Raw genomic sequence first — 15,803 nt, forward strand, 5'->3', positions numbered from 1 at the left:
TTCTTCTAAATGACGCGATCAATTTAATTAATATGCCAAATTTTGTTTTGTGTAAGTTAACTACACGTGGTAGAAATTTATTATGCACAACGTACCTTCTCATTCGAGATATGATACTAGAAATTTTCTGAAATAAAATATAAGTTTTTAAGTACATTGCGGAAAATATTACGTTAAAAATAATTTTTTTTGAAAAATAAAGCAAAGTTATCGAAAGTTTGCCAATAATACATAATCATTTTTATTCGAGCAGAATTCTAAAGCGGTTATACATATAAGCAGAAACATTCGAGAATGCGAAAAATTGTCTTCAATGTCAATGCGTAAAATAGAAAAAAATTAAAATCACAATAAAAAAGATTTAATGCAACGTAAAAACAGCAATAAGTCATAGATGTGGTAGTAACGAATGTAATAATTATTTTTGGTAAAACAAGAAAATGTACAAAGAAAAACTTTATTACATTTACAAGATCGTTATTGAATTAGAAGTACATAATAATGTTAAGAAAAGTGCGAAATATTTTAATATTTTATTCTTTAATGTTATATTCGAAGACTAATCTTACTTAGATTATTCGTTTTTGATTTATTGCGTTTCTTGTTCCCGGTTTGTGTTTTTGTATGTCGGCGAGTCCATTCCGGTTTTTCTCTGCTAACACTACCGTTTTGTCCATTCGCGACAAACGTTTTACTTTCAAAAACCTCACCACCGTTGGACCTGTAAAGTTGTCTCCTGGTCTTAGTAAGCTGCAACTGACGTCTCCGTTTTCGCTCGTATTCGGATCTCGCCCTCCATGTCTTGCTGACCCTGGAAATAATCCCAAGAGTTTTGCTATCCAACAATGCAAATATCATACCAGCAACTTCGACGGGCAAACGTTTAATCATATCCAGCATATTTTCGATGCCGTCGACGTATGTCATAATCCAGCTGAAAGCTTCCATCGCGTTTGACCTCTCAGAGTGACTGGTCGAGAAAGAATGCCAGAGAGACTCCAGACCTCGTTTGATATAGGTGGTGCGATAGGAATAACCTCCCGTAATTGGTTCAAGAGGCACGGTAGTGCCTCGCGCCAAGTATAGGCGCAGCGAGGCACTATCGTGCCTCTATTACGCGAGACGACGTTTTGAGAAATCCGTAGATTACCGGATCTCAATAACGGCTCAACCAATCGCTTTCTTAATAGGCATATTGCATTGATTATGGTCGACTTATATAATAAAAGTCTTTTTATTATTTCGCTGCGTGGTCTATAAATAAAGATATCGCGATTATAATTTTGGTTACAAGAGTAAAATTATTAAGATTCTCCGTCGTCATTTTTACGTCTCAAAAAATGTCCCTTTCGTTTTCGCGTCGCTAGATGGTGCGGATTGATTTATCGACAGTTTGATAATATTATCGACTTTGTTGATTGACGTGTGAGGTTAGTGATCCGCAGTGATCCGTTAATTAAGGTAAGTGTGACTAATATTATTTAAATGTTATTTATAGTATATATATTATATTATATTAAATATAATTTAAATGTTATTATTAATAATCTTGTATTTCAGAGATGGCTCAAATTCTTAAAGAAGGTAAAAATTAATGGTTAAATAGCGAGGTAATTATCAAAAATTTGTTTGTCAAATCTGTAACAAAATATATTTTATGATTATCTTTCTTGTCTGATGGCTGCGTTTCGAAAAGGTCATATTAAGGTATTGAAATGGATGGATGGTAAATCACGTAACGCAATTTCCAAGTGATCAAGAAATGACAAGATCTTGATAGCGTTACCAGTGCAGGATCGGTATCAACAACTTCGATTACAACCACTAGGACATCCACTAATATTAATTCCGATTGAAAATTGAAAGGTCAATTAGTTTTTGAAACTTCCTTGAGGCATCCTGCTGATAGAGAAGATTTTGAAGCGACTGGTAATGAAACTTATGTTCCTGGCTAAGGAAAAAAGTCTTATAATAATCAATACGATGGAGATACTTTAAACACATCATCGAAAACGAGTAATACCAGCCCCAAACAAAGTGGAAAGCGTGAAGAAGGATGGAAAGAAGTTGTACGAATGTAAGATACATGTTCTTGAAAAAAGTTTTTCAATTAATAATATTTACGGCTATCTAATGTAATTGTGGTTTACAGGGGACAGTCTGATGATTCGGGAAGATTTATGAATTCACGGTTTCGTTCTAAAAAAGTGTCCGTTCCCACAAATGCTATCAGCCGAGTAATAGGCAGAGGTGGCAGTCATATAAATGCTATTCGTGGTGCTACGGGTGCGTACATCGAAGTAGAAAATTGGTAACATATATAGCATCATTTTTATAGGCAAATTCTCAAATAAAAAAATTTACTGAAAAAATTAAGCAATTCGAAGAAACGGATAAAACTGCAAAGGTAATGTTTTTTTTAAATAATTACAATTTATTGTTATATTAAGATTGTAAAGAAATGTGACAATTAAAAATACTTTATTCCAGAATTTCACTTTGTTATTAGAACAAGAACGAATTCAGTGGAAATCTTTGGAAAATAAACTTACGAAACAGATTGAAGAGAAAAAAAAAACGATGTAAAGCTGAAGATTGAGTTTAATTAATGCAATTCTTTATGGAATAATTTCATAATTTGCTCAGGCAGGCCTGATAAATAATCGTGATTGTTGTGGAATTGTAACAGAGAATTTTAATTTATGTATAATTTATTTGATTATCTAATTATTGTGTAAATAATGTTTGCTTTCTCCGTTTCGTAAAGCTCTAGCTTTATTTTATGCATCGGTTGTAATTTCACAAAATTAGTGTTTTCCTTTTACATTTTTCTCCTACTATTATCATATTTGCACATGTGACTATATCGTGATAAGATAAAACAAAGCGAGAAAATGAAATTATTTCATACATGTGTTTTGCAAATAAAGATCTATTCAAAAGAGAGATTTTATAGTAAGAAAAATAAACTTATTAATATTAATATTTATGGAATAGATTTTATAAATAAAAGTTTCTTTATAAGTAAATCTATTAGCATTTTTCCAGTAGAGCTGATGATCAATACTTATGACAAATAATAATCTTAATTATATTATTATGATTTTATTTAAGCTTTCACATATTCTTTTTATATTGCTGATTGTAAAATAATGTTTTTAGGATTGCTGGCCAAGACGAGATTATTGGAACAGCAACAAAAAACTATAGAAAAGATTAAAGCAGAAGAAAAGCGATCTCATTGGAAGGGCAAGGAAAATATAGTACATTCAACACCATATTGCTGATTGGAAAATAATGTTTTTAGGAATTGCTGGCCAAGACGAGATTATTGGAACAGCAACAAAAAACTATAGAAAAGTTGAAAGCAGAAGAAAAGCGATCTCATTGGAAGGGCAAGGAAAATGTAGTACATTCAACACCTATTTCTTCTCCGCATAAAACATTAACGCCATTAAAAGATACTCAAATTTATATCTGTAAAGAATATTGCTAAGAATGTTTATGTTTAATTTTTTTAAATATGTATTATTAGTATTTTTATTGATTTTTCTGATTATCGTTAATACATGTATATTGTTTTACACAGGTTACTAAAACAAAAAATAAAGAAATAGAGGAGGTAAAACAAATTTCCTCCAAAAAAATTGAAGAAGAAACTGAACAAATAATGAAGCATGCTTAGAAACTGATCAATAAAGCTGAAACTGATAAACAAGGTGCACTAATAGCATATTGTACCGAGAGTACAGAGCAGGTGAAAAAAACGATTATCGAATGCGATGCTAAAGTCTTTGTGAAAGTTTTTAAACATTCAAACACATTCATACTTTTACAATATTAATTTATGTAATTTATTCTGTAGATATATATATATATATATATATATATATATATATATATATTTTAAATCTATATTTTGTTTATTACTTTTCTCTATACGTTTCTAATTTATTCAACTTATACGTACTCTTTGTGATACTTGAAAAAATTTTGGGTTTAAAAAAATATAAATAATATGTTAGAATAAAATGTGTTTCAGGTCAACGCTATGGTCGAAGAAGTGCGAAATACCGTGGAAAAGAAGATACGGCTTGCTAACGACAGATATAAAACGTGTTTGGTTCGTATAGAGGTAGAGCGGGTTGCATTAGATGAAAAGCTTGCACAAAGAATTATTATCATGTTATAATTTGTGACTTTCAGACGAGTTTTAGTTAAAGTTTACAACTCGAATTGGATAAAACAGAAAGCGAATTAGCGAAAAAAAAATAAGAATTGAGAACTTTAAAAGATCACATTAGAGCAGAAGCAGCTGAAATGGTTAGTAAGAAAAAAGGATTTGATAATATAAAATCAATCTTTGAGACAAAGATCGAAAAATAAATAGGAATTTTTTAATCTTTTGAAGTGTCCAGGCGCTTGCGGCGACTCGATACTAATAATAATCGGTAAGCTCGCGAGAGAGAGAACAAATAAAGACAATTTGCAAGGTAAAATAGCGAAGACTAATTTAGCTTAACGTGCTCCGTGCAGGAGCTTGAATTTACACATATTTGTATTTTTTAGCATGCTGTTCGGAAAAAAGAAACATGTAGATGTGCAGTTTTATACTGAAGTCGGCGAAATTACTACAGATTTATGTAGGTAAACATCAACACATGCATGATCGCGACGATCTCGCAGCTAAACAATCGGAACGAGAACTAAGACATAAATTAAAAACTGCTTTTAAAATACTAATAATAATCGGTAAGCTCGCGAGAGAGAGAACAAATAAACACAATTTGCAAGGTAAAATAACGAAGACTAATTTAGAAGTATAAATCCTTAAAAATAAGATTAGGAAAAGGAATCAGTTATGTAATAATTTATTAACTACTGTGAAGAAGAAATATATTATAGTAGAAAATTAGTTTTCTCATATACATAAATGATATTAACTCCTTTAGAAATGAGAACTGTCGAGGACTGTCGTAGTAGAACCACGTACGCTCAAATTGGATAACTTTAATTACGTATCGTTGTCTGCAGGAGAAAGTTAATCGAAACTTTTCACAAGTAATTATACAAGATTATGCATCAAGTACTAAGACTAATTTTTAGCATTAATTTGAAATTAAACATAATGTCCATAATCATAAAAATATTTGAAATTTCTTTACGAATCGGCTGAGTCTTATCTTACATTTTCTTTTACGAATCGTAACATTTTGAAATTTCGTATTTCGTAAGAACTAAAATTTATTTGCGGACAAATATTAGAAAGTAATGGTAACGCTATTTTAAAACTATAAGATCTCTTAAGAACATTCAAATAACGCTCTGATCTTTTCGTAATCGGATGTAATACTCTCTTCGACTGACTCTAATTCAAAATTCAACGGAAAATCCCGCAAAAGCGATGTACATCAGATGCTTACGGCGTTGTGCTGTTTAGCTTCGTCGCCGACATTGATTTGTGTTAACCTGCAATAAAATGTTATATTACATTAGAAATATTTATACAATGCATAATTAAAAAAAATGTCTAATTAAATTAATAATATTTTGTTTTCTTACCTATCAATGTTTAATAAAAATACAAAGTCTGATTATGTGTGGTACCGGCACCATGGCCACGTCCGCGGCCACGTCCGCGACCACGGCCCCGGCCCCTATTCCGTCCTCCTTTTTGCCATCTAGGAGCTGAAAAGTAATAAAATGAAATTATTGATATATTGCTTATTATATTGATATATATTATATTGATATATTTATTTACGTCTTTTTAATTTTGCTTCCAGTTCTTGAATTTTTTGTAACAAATAATTTGTTGTTTCGGCGGATGGTATGGCGGCCTCTTCTTGTAATTTTAATGAATGATGAGCGCTTTGGACCGTCTCCTTGGGACGAGGAGGCGGCTGCTGTTGGGCAGCCGTCTCCTTGTCGCAAGGAGACGGCTTCTATTTCTTTTCTACTTCTTCCATGTGGCTAAAAAATGTGTGTGTGTGTGTGTGTGTGTGTGTGTGTGTGTGTGTTAATTAATTCTTACCTTCGGAAATTTTTAAAATAACTTTGCTCGATTTCTTCAAAATCTGGTTCGTTCGCCATTTTGCTCTAATAATGTCGATAGCAGAAGTTGGAGGGAAAGATATAAAAGCCGATCGCGATTTTGTGCGAGTTTACAATAATTGCGTTAAAATGCGTTTGTCGCATTTATATTGTAAATGTTCACAATTAATGATTGTTATTTATTCTTTTTTGTAGTTCTCGCTTCTGATTGGCTGAATCGCTTCTAATTTTCTGAATTAACTAAAAATTACGCTTAAAGCATTTCAATTGTAAATTTTTGCAAATAATGATTGTTAATTATTTTTGTTTTTGCTTTCTTGTACTCTTTCCGCTTCAGATTGGCAGAATCTCTTTTGATTGGCTGAATTAACCAAAAAACGCGCTTGTAGCATTTTGGTTGTAAATTTTCGCAATTAATTTTTGCAATTAATGATTGTTAATTATTCTCTTTCGCTTTCTTAAACTTTTTATTCTCTCTCGCTTTTGATTGGCTGAATCAGCCAAAAATGCGCTAGTAGCATTTTGATTGTAAAGTTTTGCAATTAATGATTGTTAATTTTTTTCTTTCGCTTTCTTGTACTCTTTCCGCTTCTGATTGGCAGAATCTCTTTTTTGGCTGAATTAACCAAAAACGCGCTTGTAGCATTTCGGTTGTAAATTTTTGCAATTAATTTTTGCAATTAATAATTTTAATGATTGTTAATTATTTTCTTTTCTTCTGATTGGCTGAATCCCTTCTGATTGGCTGAATTAATCAAAAAACGCGCTTGCAGCATTTTGGTTGTAAATTTACGCAATTAATTAATGATTGTTAATTATTCTCTTTCGCTTTCTTGAACTTTTTATTCTCTTTTGCTTTTTTGTACTTTTCTCGCTTTTGATTGGCTGAATCAGCCAAAAATGCGCTAGTAGCATTTTGATTGTAAAGTTTTGCAATTAATGATTGTTAATTATTTTCTTTCGCTTTCTTGTACACTTTCCGCTTCTGATTGGCAGAATCTCTTTTATTGGCTGAATTAACCAAAAACGTGCTTGAATCATTTCGGTTGTAAATTATCGCTAATAATGACTGTTATTTTTCTCTTTCGCTTTCTTGTTAACAGTTATTTATTCTCTATCGCTTTCTTGTTCTCTTTCCGCTTCTGATTGACTAAATCGCTTCTAATTGGTTGATTAATAAAAAAAACGCGCTTGTAGCATTTCGGTTGTAAATTTACGCAATTAATGATTGTTATTTATTTTCTTTCTCTCGACGGGCCGGCACATTCGCCATTTTGAAATGGAGGGAATTGAGATCAGAATAACAAAAAACGATTGCGTTGTATGGGTGAGTTTATAACAAGTTGTAGTAGTAACGGTGAGTTTCGTAACGTATATTTACATAGTTTATGACAGCTGTCACTACAGCGAGAGTGAAATATTGTTTATGTTGTGGTTTTGTGATAGATCGCGTATAATTTTAACATTGTGTAGATTGGGCTTAGGACTGTTCGTCGTGCATATAGTGATAACCAGGGTAAGATACGTTTTCGCTTTTTCCTGCAATCTTCGCTTATTTTTTCGCTATGACTGTTATCTCTTCTCGGTTGCTTTCTTGTACTTTTCTCGGTTCTGCCTGGTTGAATCAGCAAAAAAACGCGATTGTAGCATGTCGATTTTAAATTTACGCAATTAAAGATTCGTTTTTTGTTGATTTATCTATTCTCTATCTTGTTAATTATTTTCTATCGCTTTCTTGTACTTTTCGCGCTTCTGATTGGCTGAATCGTTTCTGATTGGCTGAATTAATCAAAAAACGCGGTTGTAGCATTTCGATTGTAAATTTCCGCAATTAATGATTATTATCTATTCTTTATCAGTTTCTTGTATTTTTCGCGCTTCTGATTGGCTGAATAGCTTCTGATTGGCTGAATTAATTAACTAAGAAACGCGCTTGTAGCATTTCGGTTGTAATTAATTACTATTATCTATTTTTTATCATTTCTTGTATTTTTCGCGCTTCTGATTGGCTGAATCGCTTCTGTTTGGCTGAATTAACTAAAAAACGCGCTTGTAGCATTTTGGTTGTAAATTAATGACTATTATCTATTCTTTATCACTTTCTTGTATTTTTCGCGCTCCTGATTGGCTGATTAATGACTATTATCTATTTTCTATCACTTTCTTGTATTTTTTGCGTTTCTGATTGACTGAATCGCTTCTAATTGGCTGAATTAACCAAAAAACGCGCTTGTAGCATTTTGGTTGTAAATTTACGCAATTAATGATTGTTATGTATTTTCTTTCGTCTCTTGTTGACTGTTATCTATTGTCTATTGCTTTCTTGTACTTTTCGCGCTTCTAATTGGCTGAATCGTTTCTGATTGGCTGATTTAACTAAAAAATGCGCTTGCAGCATTTCGGTTGTAATTAATTACTATTATCTATTTTTTATCATTTCTTGTATTTTTCGCGCTTCTGATTGGCTGAATCGCTTCTGTTTGGCTGAATTAACTAAAAAACGCGCTTGTAGCATTTTGGTTGTAAATTAATGACTATTATCTATTCTTTATCACTTTCTTGTATTTTTCGCGCTCCTGATTAGCTGATTAATGACTATTATCTATTTTTTATCACTTTCTTGTATTTTTTGCGTTTCTGATTGACTGAATTAATCAGAAAACGCGGTTGTAGCATTTTGGTTGTAAATTTACGCAATTAATGATTGTTATGTATTTTCTTTCGTTTCTTGTTGACTGTTATCTATTCTCTATCGCTTTCTTGTACTTTTCGCGCTTCTAATTGGCTGAATTGTTTCTGATTGGCTGAATTAACTAAAAAACGCGCTTGTAGCATTTCGGTTGTAAATTTACGCAATTAATGATTGTTATGTATTTTCTTTCGTTTCTTGTTGACTGTTATCTATTCTCTATCGCTTTTTTGTACTTTTGCGCTTCTGATTGGCTGAATCGCTTTTGATTGGTTGAATTAATCAAAAAACGCGGTTGTAGCATTTTGGTTGTAAATTTACGCAATTAATGATCCGTACGCTCTGTTTTTTTCGCGCTATCTGTTCTCTTTTTTCTGCGCTTTTCTTTTTGTCCGTACCCTTCGTTCTCTTTGTACGCTCTGTTCTTTTCACATGTTTCGATCTTTCCTCTTTATTTATTCTTTCCATACGTTCCGTTCTCTCCACACGTCACGTTTTTTACGTTAGAATGTAATTTCTTTTTCTTTTTTTCAGGTCTATTTGAAGGTCAGGTCGATTTGGAGGATTTTTTTTAATAAAAGCGGTTGTGCGCTTATAATCGTAGGCTGCTGTGCGCTTACATACGTAGGCTGCTGTGCGCTTACATACGTAGGCTGCTGTGCGCTTACATACGTAGGCTGCTGTGCGCTTACATACGTAGGCTGCTGAGCGCTTACATACGTAGGCTGCTGTGCGCTTACATACGTAGGCTGCTGTGCGCTTACATACGTAGGCTGCTGTGCGCTTACATACGTAGGCTGCTGTGCGCTTACATACGTAGGCTGCTGTGCGCTTACATACGTAGGCTGCTGTGCGCTTACATACGTAGGCTGCTGTGCGCTTACATACGTAGGCTGCTGTGCGCTTACATACGTAGGCTGCTGTGCGCTTACATACGTAGGCTGCTGTGCGCTTACATACGTAGGCTGCTGTGCGCTTACATACGTAGGCTGCTGTGCGCTTACAATCGTAGGCTGCTGTGCGCCAAAAAATATAGACTGCATTTGCGTCAAAGAGTATAGGCCACATTTGCGCTAAAGAATATAGGCTGCAGTTGCGCCTAAGAATATAGGCTGCATTTGCGCCAAAGAATATAGGCTGCATTTGTATCCAAGAATATATACTTTATTTGCGCCAAAGAATATAGGCTACTTCTGTGCCAAAACATAGGGTATTTCCGTACCAAAGATTATACGTTGTATCTGCACCAAAGATCATAGTCTGCTTTTGTGCCAAAAAACACAGACCGTTGTGTGCCTGCACAAAACGATTGCTTTGTTGTTTATAAATACAAATTTGTAATATAAATAACATGTTTTCAAAACAAAAAAAAGTCATTTTACAACTTAAAGAAAAAGATGAAATTACTCGGGGAGATTGGTTAAGTGATGTCCATATGGATCATTTTAACAATCTGTTGGAAAACCATTCAGATTATAAACCTGTTTCAACGTGGCGGATACAATTACCACAAACAATAAATCCTGTCTCTCCGAACAAAAAACATATACAAATATTATATAGTCAACAACATTGGGTATGTAGTTATTACAATACAAAACGTATATTTATTTATGATTCATTAAATTCAAACAATGTACATGAAGATCATTTAATAATGTTATCAAGGTTGTTTCCAACATATGATTTTCAAAAAAAGAATTCAATTATATTTCCTTCTGTTCAGAAACAACCAAATAGTGACGATTGCGGTGTTTTTGCCATAGCTTTCGCCGTGTCGTTATTATTCAATATAAAACCCGAGAAAGTAAAGTATGATTGGAGTAAAATGCGTTCGCATTTATTAAAAATTTTTGAAACTAATATGATAGAGCATTTTCCACAAGATTTGCAATGTGGCGTAACACAGAAAGTGTTACCATTAGCTGTAGTAAGAGCAAAAGAGTTAGACGCAACAAAAAAACGTATAAAACGACAATATGATAAGAAGCAATTACAAAAATTAAATAATATTAATAAAAATAAACAATGTCAGCAAGAAGACAATGTACATGATAATGACCAAGTGAATTATGCACAAAATTTAAAGAAATGTGCTAAAAAACGCTGTCAAAATTATGAAGATAAAAAAAATAAAGGTGCTGAAAAGCGGCGTAAATATGAAGAAGATTCGGTTAATAATATTGTTAAACAGAGAAAACCATGTGAACATAAGAGAAAAAATAAACGAGCTAAACAGAAAGAAGACTGTGAAAATAGTAACGAATATAAGCTTGCTAAACGGAGAGAAAATTATGCACGAAAAAAAGAAATTTATCGCTTAAAAAAACAATGTCTATACATAAAAAATGAAGAAAAAGAACATTTACGAAAACGAATATTTTATTTTTTCAATTCAGAGCATGTGCAAAAAAGACAAAAAGCGTTCTACAGGTTGCACTCAGAGCGTAAGTGGCTTTATAATAAGCAATACTACCAGAAAAAAATATTAGAGTACACAGTTGCAGTGGAAAAGTGTAATCCTGTCAAAAATATTTTAAAAAAATATGCAAAATTTAGATCCACAAATTATTTAAGAACTCATAATTCTTTTGAGACATATGTGATACATATTTTATACAAACAAGGTATTACTAATAGTAATAAATCTTATATTGAAAAAAGATTGAAAGCAGAACAAATTGTTCGGTGGTGTTTCAATATTAGAGATACTTTTGTTCGTGATATGTATAAAATATTAGCTAAACTCAAAAATAGATCTGAAACTTGTTTGTCTGTTGCTGCAGAATGTATTACAGTTGATGACAAAATAAGTGCATTTTGTGGTATATCTAGACATACAGCTTCGTCTGAAAATTATTTCGTTGATTCGACGTATTGTGATATTAATTCATCCAAAGTTAATGTAACGGAACCTTTAATGTTAAACACGAGAGGACAAATTGTTAATACGTTACCTTTGGTAGAAGCTCGAGCAAAAAAATCGTGGTTATGCGGTACTTTATGTAAAGTTAATGATCCGCTTCTAATCGAACGATATCAAAAATTGTTAGAAGCTATAAATGAATGTACTTTGAGGAAAATTCCGGAACTAATGCAAAGAATTTACGATTGCACTGTAACAATTTTTTACAAAAATTTAGAAAATGCTAAAAAGGGTCACGCACATAGCTGTTACATTAATTTAAATCTTTGTAAAGCTATGTTTATTCCAGTTCAATTATTATCACCGCATTTCCCAAAAGTGAGATATATTAGACGTATGCTTTACCAACTATATAGCTCTTATCAAAAAATATTACAGTTGGACGAAGCATTAACTTGTGGTGAAGTTGATAAACTACAGGAAATTATACGTTCAGCACAAGAATTAGCGATTATATACAAGCATCAGCAAAGTGATACAATTATGAGTGATGATGATATTATTTCAAAATATCAAAATGCGTTTAAAGCTTTGAAGAAACGTTCTTTTGATACACCACGATATATTTGTATATCGTGTGAAAGACTTTGTTACAAGAAAAATATTTCAAAAGTTAATAATAATAAAGTTCAAACACGTAGAAGTAATCCAATTTGGAACGATTTAATGGCATATGTAAATCAACAAAAAATTAATGCTGAATACATATGTCATTATTGTGATAAGAAATTTCGTAGCGGACTGTTACCTGCTTATTGTATTCTAAATAATTTATTCGCAAATGATGTACCGGAGTGTATATCTTCTCTTAATGAATTTGAGAAAATACTTATACAGAGAGCTAAAGCTTTTCAGACTGTAGTTAAAATGGGAACAGTTTTTCATAAGGTAATTCCAGAAAGACAAAAAATACAAAAAGTTAAAGGTTCAACTTTTCACTTACCAATTCCTTTAGAAGAAACTTTTAATAAATTATGTTCAAAAATTGATCCAATAAATTTAAATCACGAATTATGTATCTTAGTTAGAAATATTCCAACTAAATCAAAAATTATTTGGGAAGATTTAGTGGATTTAAAAAAAATATATCAAGCTTTAAAATGGTTGAAAGTTCATAACTTTTTATATTCTGGCATTGTACTGCCCATAACACATGTTCAATTAAATTTAGGAAGTCTTAATAACGTAGAATTTCAGGCACAAGAAACAAAAAATGATGCAGAAGCTCCATTTAATGAAGAAAATGTTTTAAATAATTCCAATTTGCAAACGCAAAAGATGACAGATGATGAAGTTCAATTACATCAGCGCAAGGCTATGTTGACTCAAAAAGATGACAATGAGAGTTACTACGAGCAATATACTATATATCCATTATATGAAAAAAAAGAAAATAAAACTGCAACTGCTTTGTATCAAATGTTAAAAATTCAAGATGTACCTTTGGATAATCGTGAAAAGAATTTGGATTTGATGTGTTTTCCAGATTTATATCCATTCGGTAAAAATGGACAATATGATGAAAAAAGACCAAACAAACTTGAAGAACATGAATTTATTAAATGTCGTTTGATGTCTAAGCATCCACAATTTAGACTGAATCAACAATACTTATTTTATTTGTTAAATAGAGCAAATATTCGTCAGTTAAGTCGTGGAATTTATCATAAAATGAATATAATTGATCCACGAAGCCGTTATACGGCTGCGGAATATTTAGAAGCTATGTCGAAAGAACTGTTGGAGTCCAATTTAAATACTATATTTTCCGTACTTCGAAATACAGAGCAATATTGGCGTCGACCAAGAAGCGATTTAGATTGTATGGCTCGACATTACGGACCTGCAACATGGTTCTTAACGTTAAGTCCTAGTGAATGGTTATGGGACGATTTAGGTGAATATATTCGTGAAGTTAATGGATGGCAAGATTCTTCGTTGAGTACTAGTGTACTTGTTGCTAAAGATCCTGTATCAACGTCGAGATTTCTTGATAATAAATTTCGAGCGATGATAGATTTTATTTGTTCGAAAGATTTTCCGATCGGAGAAGTAACGCACTATTTTTGGCGACGAGAATATCAAAGTAGAGGCATACAACATTTTCATTTATTAATTTGGATAAAAAATCCACCAATTTTTGGAGAATCTTCTGTAGAAGAAGTTTTAAAATTTATTTCGCAATACATTAGCTGCAAAAAGCCAGATAAAAATATTGCACCATTATTGTACGGTCGTGTTGATAAACATCAACGACACAGACATAATGATTATTGTCTACGATCGAAAAAAGTAGGACGAAAAGTTATTCGTAGGTGTCGTTTTGGATTTCCACGACCTGTTACTGAAACATTGTATATGAGAGATGTAGCAACTGCAATAGCAGGTAGAAAGCAATTGAAACATAAAAGTAGATTGTATGATCTTCCTAGAACAAAAGATGAAGTTGATATTAATGATTATAATCCCGTGCTTCTTACTGCATGGGAAGGAAATATGGATATACAATTTATTGGTGAAAAGTCGACCTTGCTTACATGGTATGTTACTAAGTATGTAAATAAAGCGGGTAAAAGTAAGTTATCAGACTTCGATCTTGAGAGTTTTAAAAATAATAAAAATAAATCATTGACCAGTGTTCTCTGGAATTATGGTTTACGATCTATAACTAATATGGAATGTGGAGCTCTTGAAGCTGCAGATACATTAATAAGTATTCCTTTATATGGAACTGATCGTAATACAACTATTAAATGGTTGAACGTTAATCGTATACGACAGAAAAAATTAAAAAGTCGTAAAGAGATTGAAGCTCTAGATGAAGAATCCACAGATTTATTTTGTCCGGCTTTAGTAGATGATTATTATCCAAATAGAGTGGAAAAATTGGAATCAGTGTCTCTTTACGAGTTCGCAAAGTGGTATGATGTCACGACAACGGAGCCAAAGAATAATTTAATTGAATATTATAAAATAGATAGTAAACATTTTCTTAAACGACGACGATGTGCATGTCTTATTAATCACTATAAATACAATGTTGAAACACAGCCCGAAGATTACTTCTTTTCTTTACTGCTTATGTTTATACCATGTCGAAATTTAGACGATCTTAAAGATAATTGTGACACTTATGCAGAAGCATTTGAAAAAGCAAAATTACATCTTACAGAGGCATTGCAATATCATGAAAAAGTACAAGAATTGCAAAAGGCATTTGAAAATGCAAAACAGTTGGTTCAGCAAGTTGATGAAGAATTACAACAAAAGAATGTGTCTCAGGATGATCCTGATAATCCGATTGGTATTCAAAATATAGAAGCTGGTAAAGCGATGCAAGATTTTAGAGATCTTGGTGAGAAAATAGATAATATCGATGTTTCAGAAATGATAGCAAAATTAAATGCGGATCAACTAAGAGTATTTGATAGAGTTATTGATACGGTAAGGTCGAAAGATTCGATATTACGTTTATATGTTAGTGGAGAAGGTGGAACTGGAAAAAGTTTTTTAATTAAAACGATTAAATGTTGGATTAAACATAATCTCAACAAAGATACCGCTTTAGCAGCACCTACTGGTATAGCAGCGTTTAACATTGATGGTTTGACTGTTCACAGATTACTTCAGTTACCTGTTGAACATGGTCAGACTTCAAAGTATAAACCATTGTCTAATCATGTTTTAAAAGTTTTACGAACTGAACTTAAAGAAGTTGTTCTCTTTGTAATTGATGAAGTGTCAATGATATCAAATTTGGTTTTAATGTATATACATTTTCGATTGACAGAAATATTTGATACAAATGACGTTGAAGATGGTTGGTTCGGTAAAAACACATTTTTTATTTGGCGATTTTCTTCAATTGTCTCCTGTACGTGAAGATTGTATTTTTGCGCAATTATCAAATGATAAAATTAACAAATGCATTGGTTCTTTAACTGCTATTAATTTGTGGTCTACGTTATTTCATTACGATGAATTGACGATTAATATGCGTCAGCGAGAAGACGATACATATAGGCAATTGTTGTCGAGAATTCGTATTGGTACATTGACAACGACTGATCGTGTCGTACTTGAAAATAGAAAAATAATTTTTAAAGGTGATTCTTTGGAATCCAGATTAAAGGA

General features: G+C 32.2%; 1 long non-coding RNA gene across 4 annotated transcripts; it reads left to right on the forward strand.

Moving 5' to 3' along the window:
- Nucleotides 1-1,088: 1,088 nt before the first annotated feature.
- On the forward strand, nucleotides 1,089-5,502 carry LOC139112753 (uncharacterized). 4 transcript variants are annotated; one of them, XR_011547428.1, is made up of 5 exons: nucleotides 1,089-2,077; nucleotides 2,153-2,407; nucleotides 3,163-3,790; nucleotides 4,043-4,493; nucleotides 4,570-5,502. It is a non-coding gene; the product is annotated as an uncharacterized lncRNA (long non-coding RNA). The 4 variants fall into 4 exon arrangements; XR_011547426.1 differs by having other exon boundaries at nucleotides 1,094-2,077; nucleotides 4,043-5,502; XR_011547427.1 differs by having other exon boundaries at nucleotides 1,094-2,077; nucleotides 3,163-3,757; nucleotides 4,043-5,502.
- The last annotated feature ends 10,301 nt before the right edge of the window (nucleotides 5,503-15,803 follow it).

This window comes from Cardiocondyla obscurior, unplaced genomic scaffold (genome assembly GCF_019399895.1).
Source record: "Cardiocondyla obscurior isolate alpha-2009 unplaced genomic scaffold, Cobs3.1 scaffold45_0_294702, whole genome shotgun sequence".
Lineage (NCBI taxonomy): Eukaryota > Metazoa > Arthropoda > Insecta > Hymenoptera > Formicidae > Cardiocondyla > Cardiocondyla obscurior.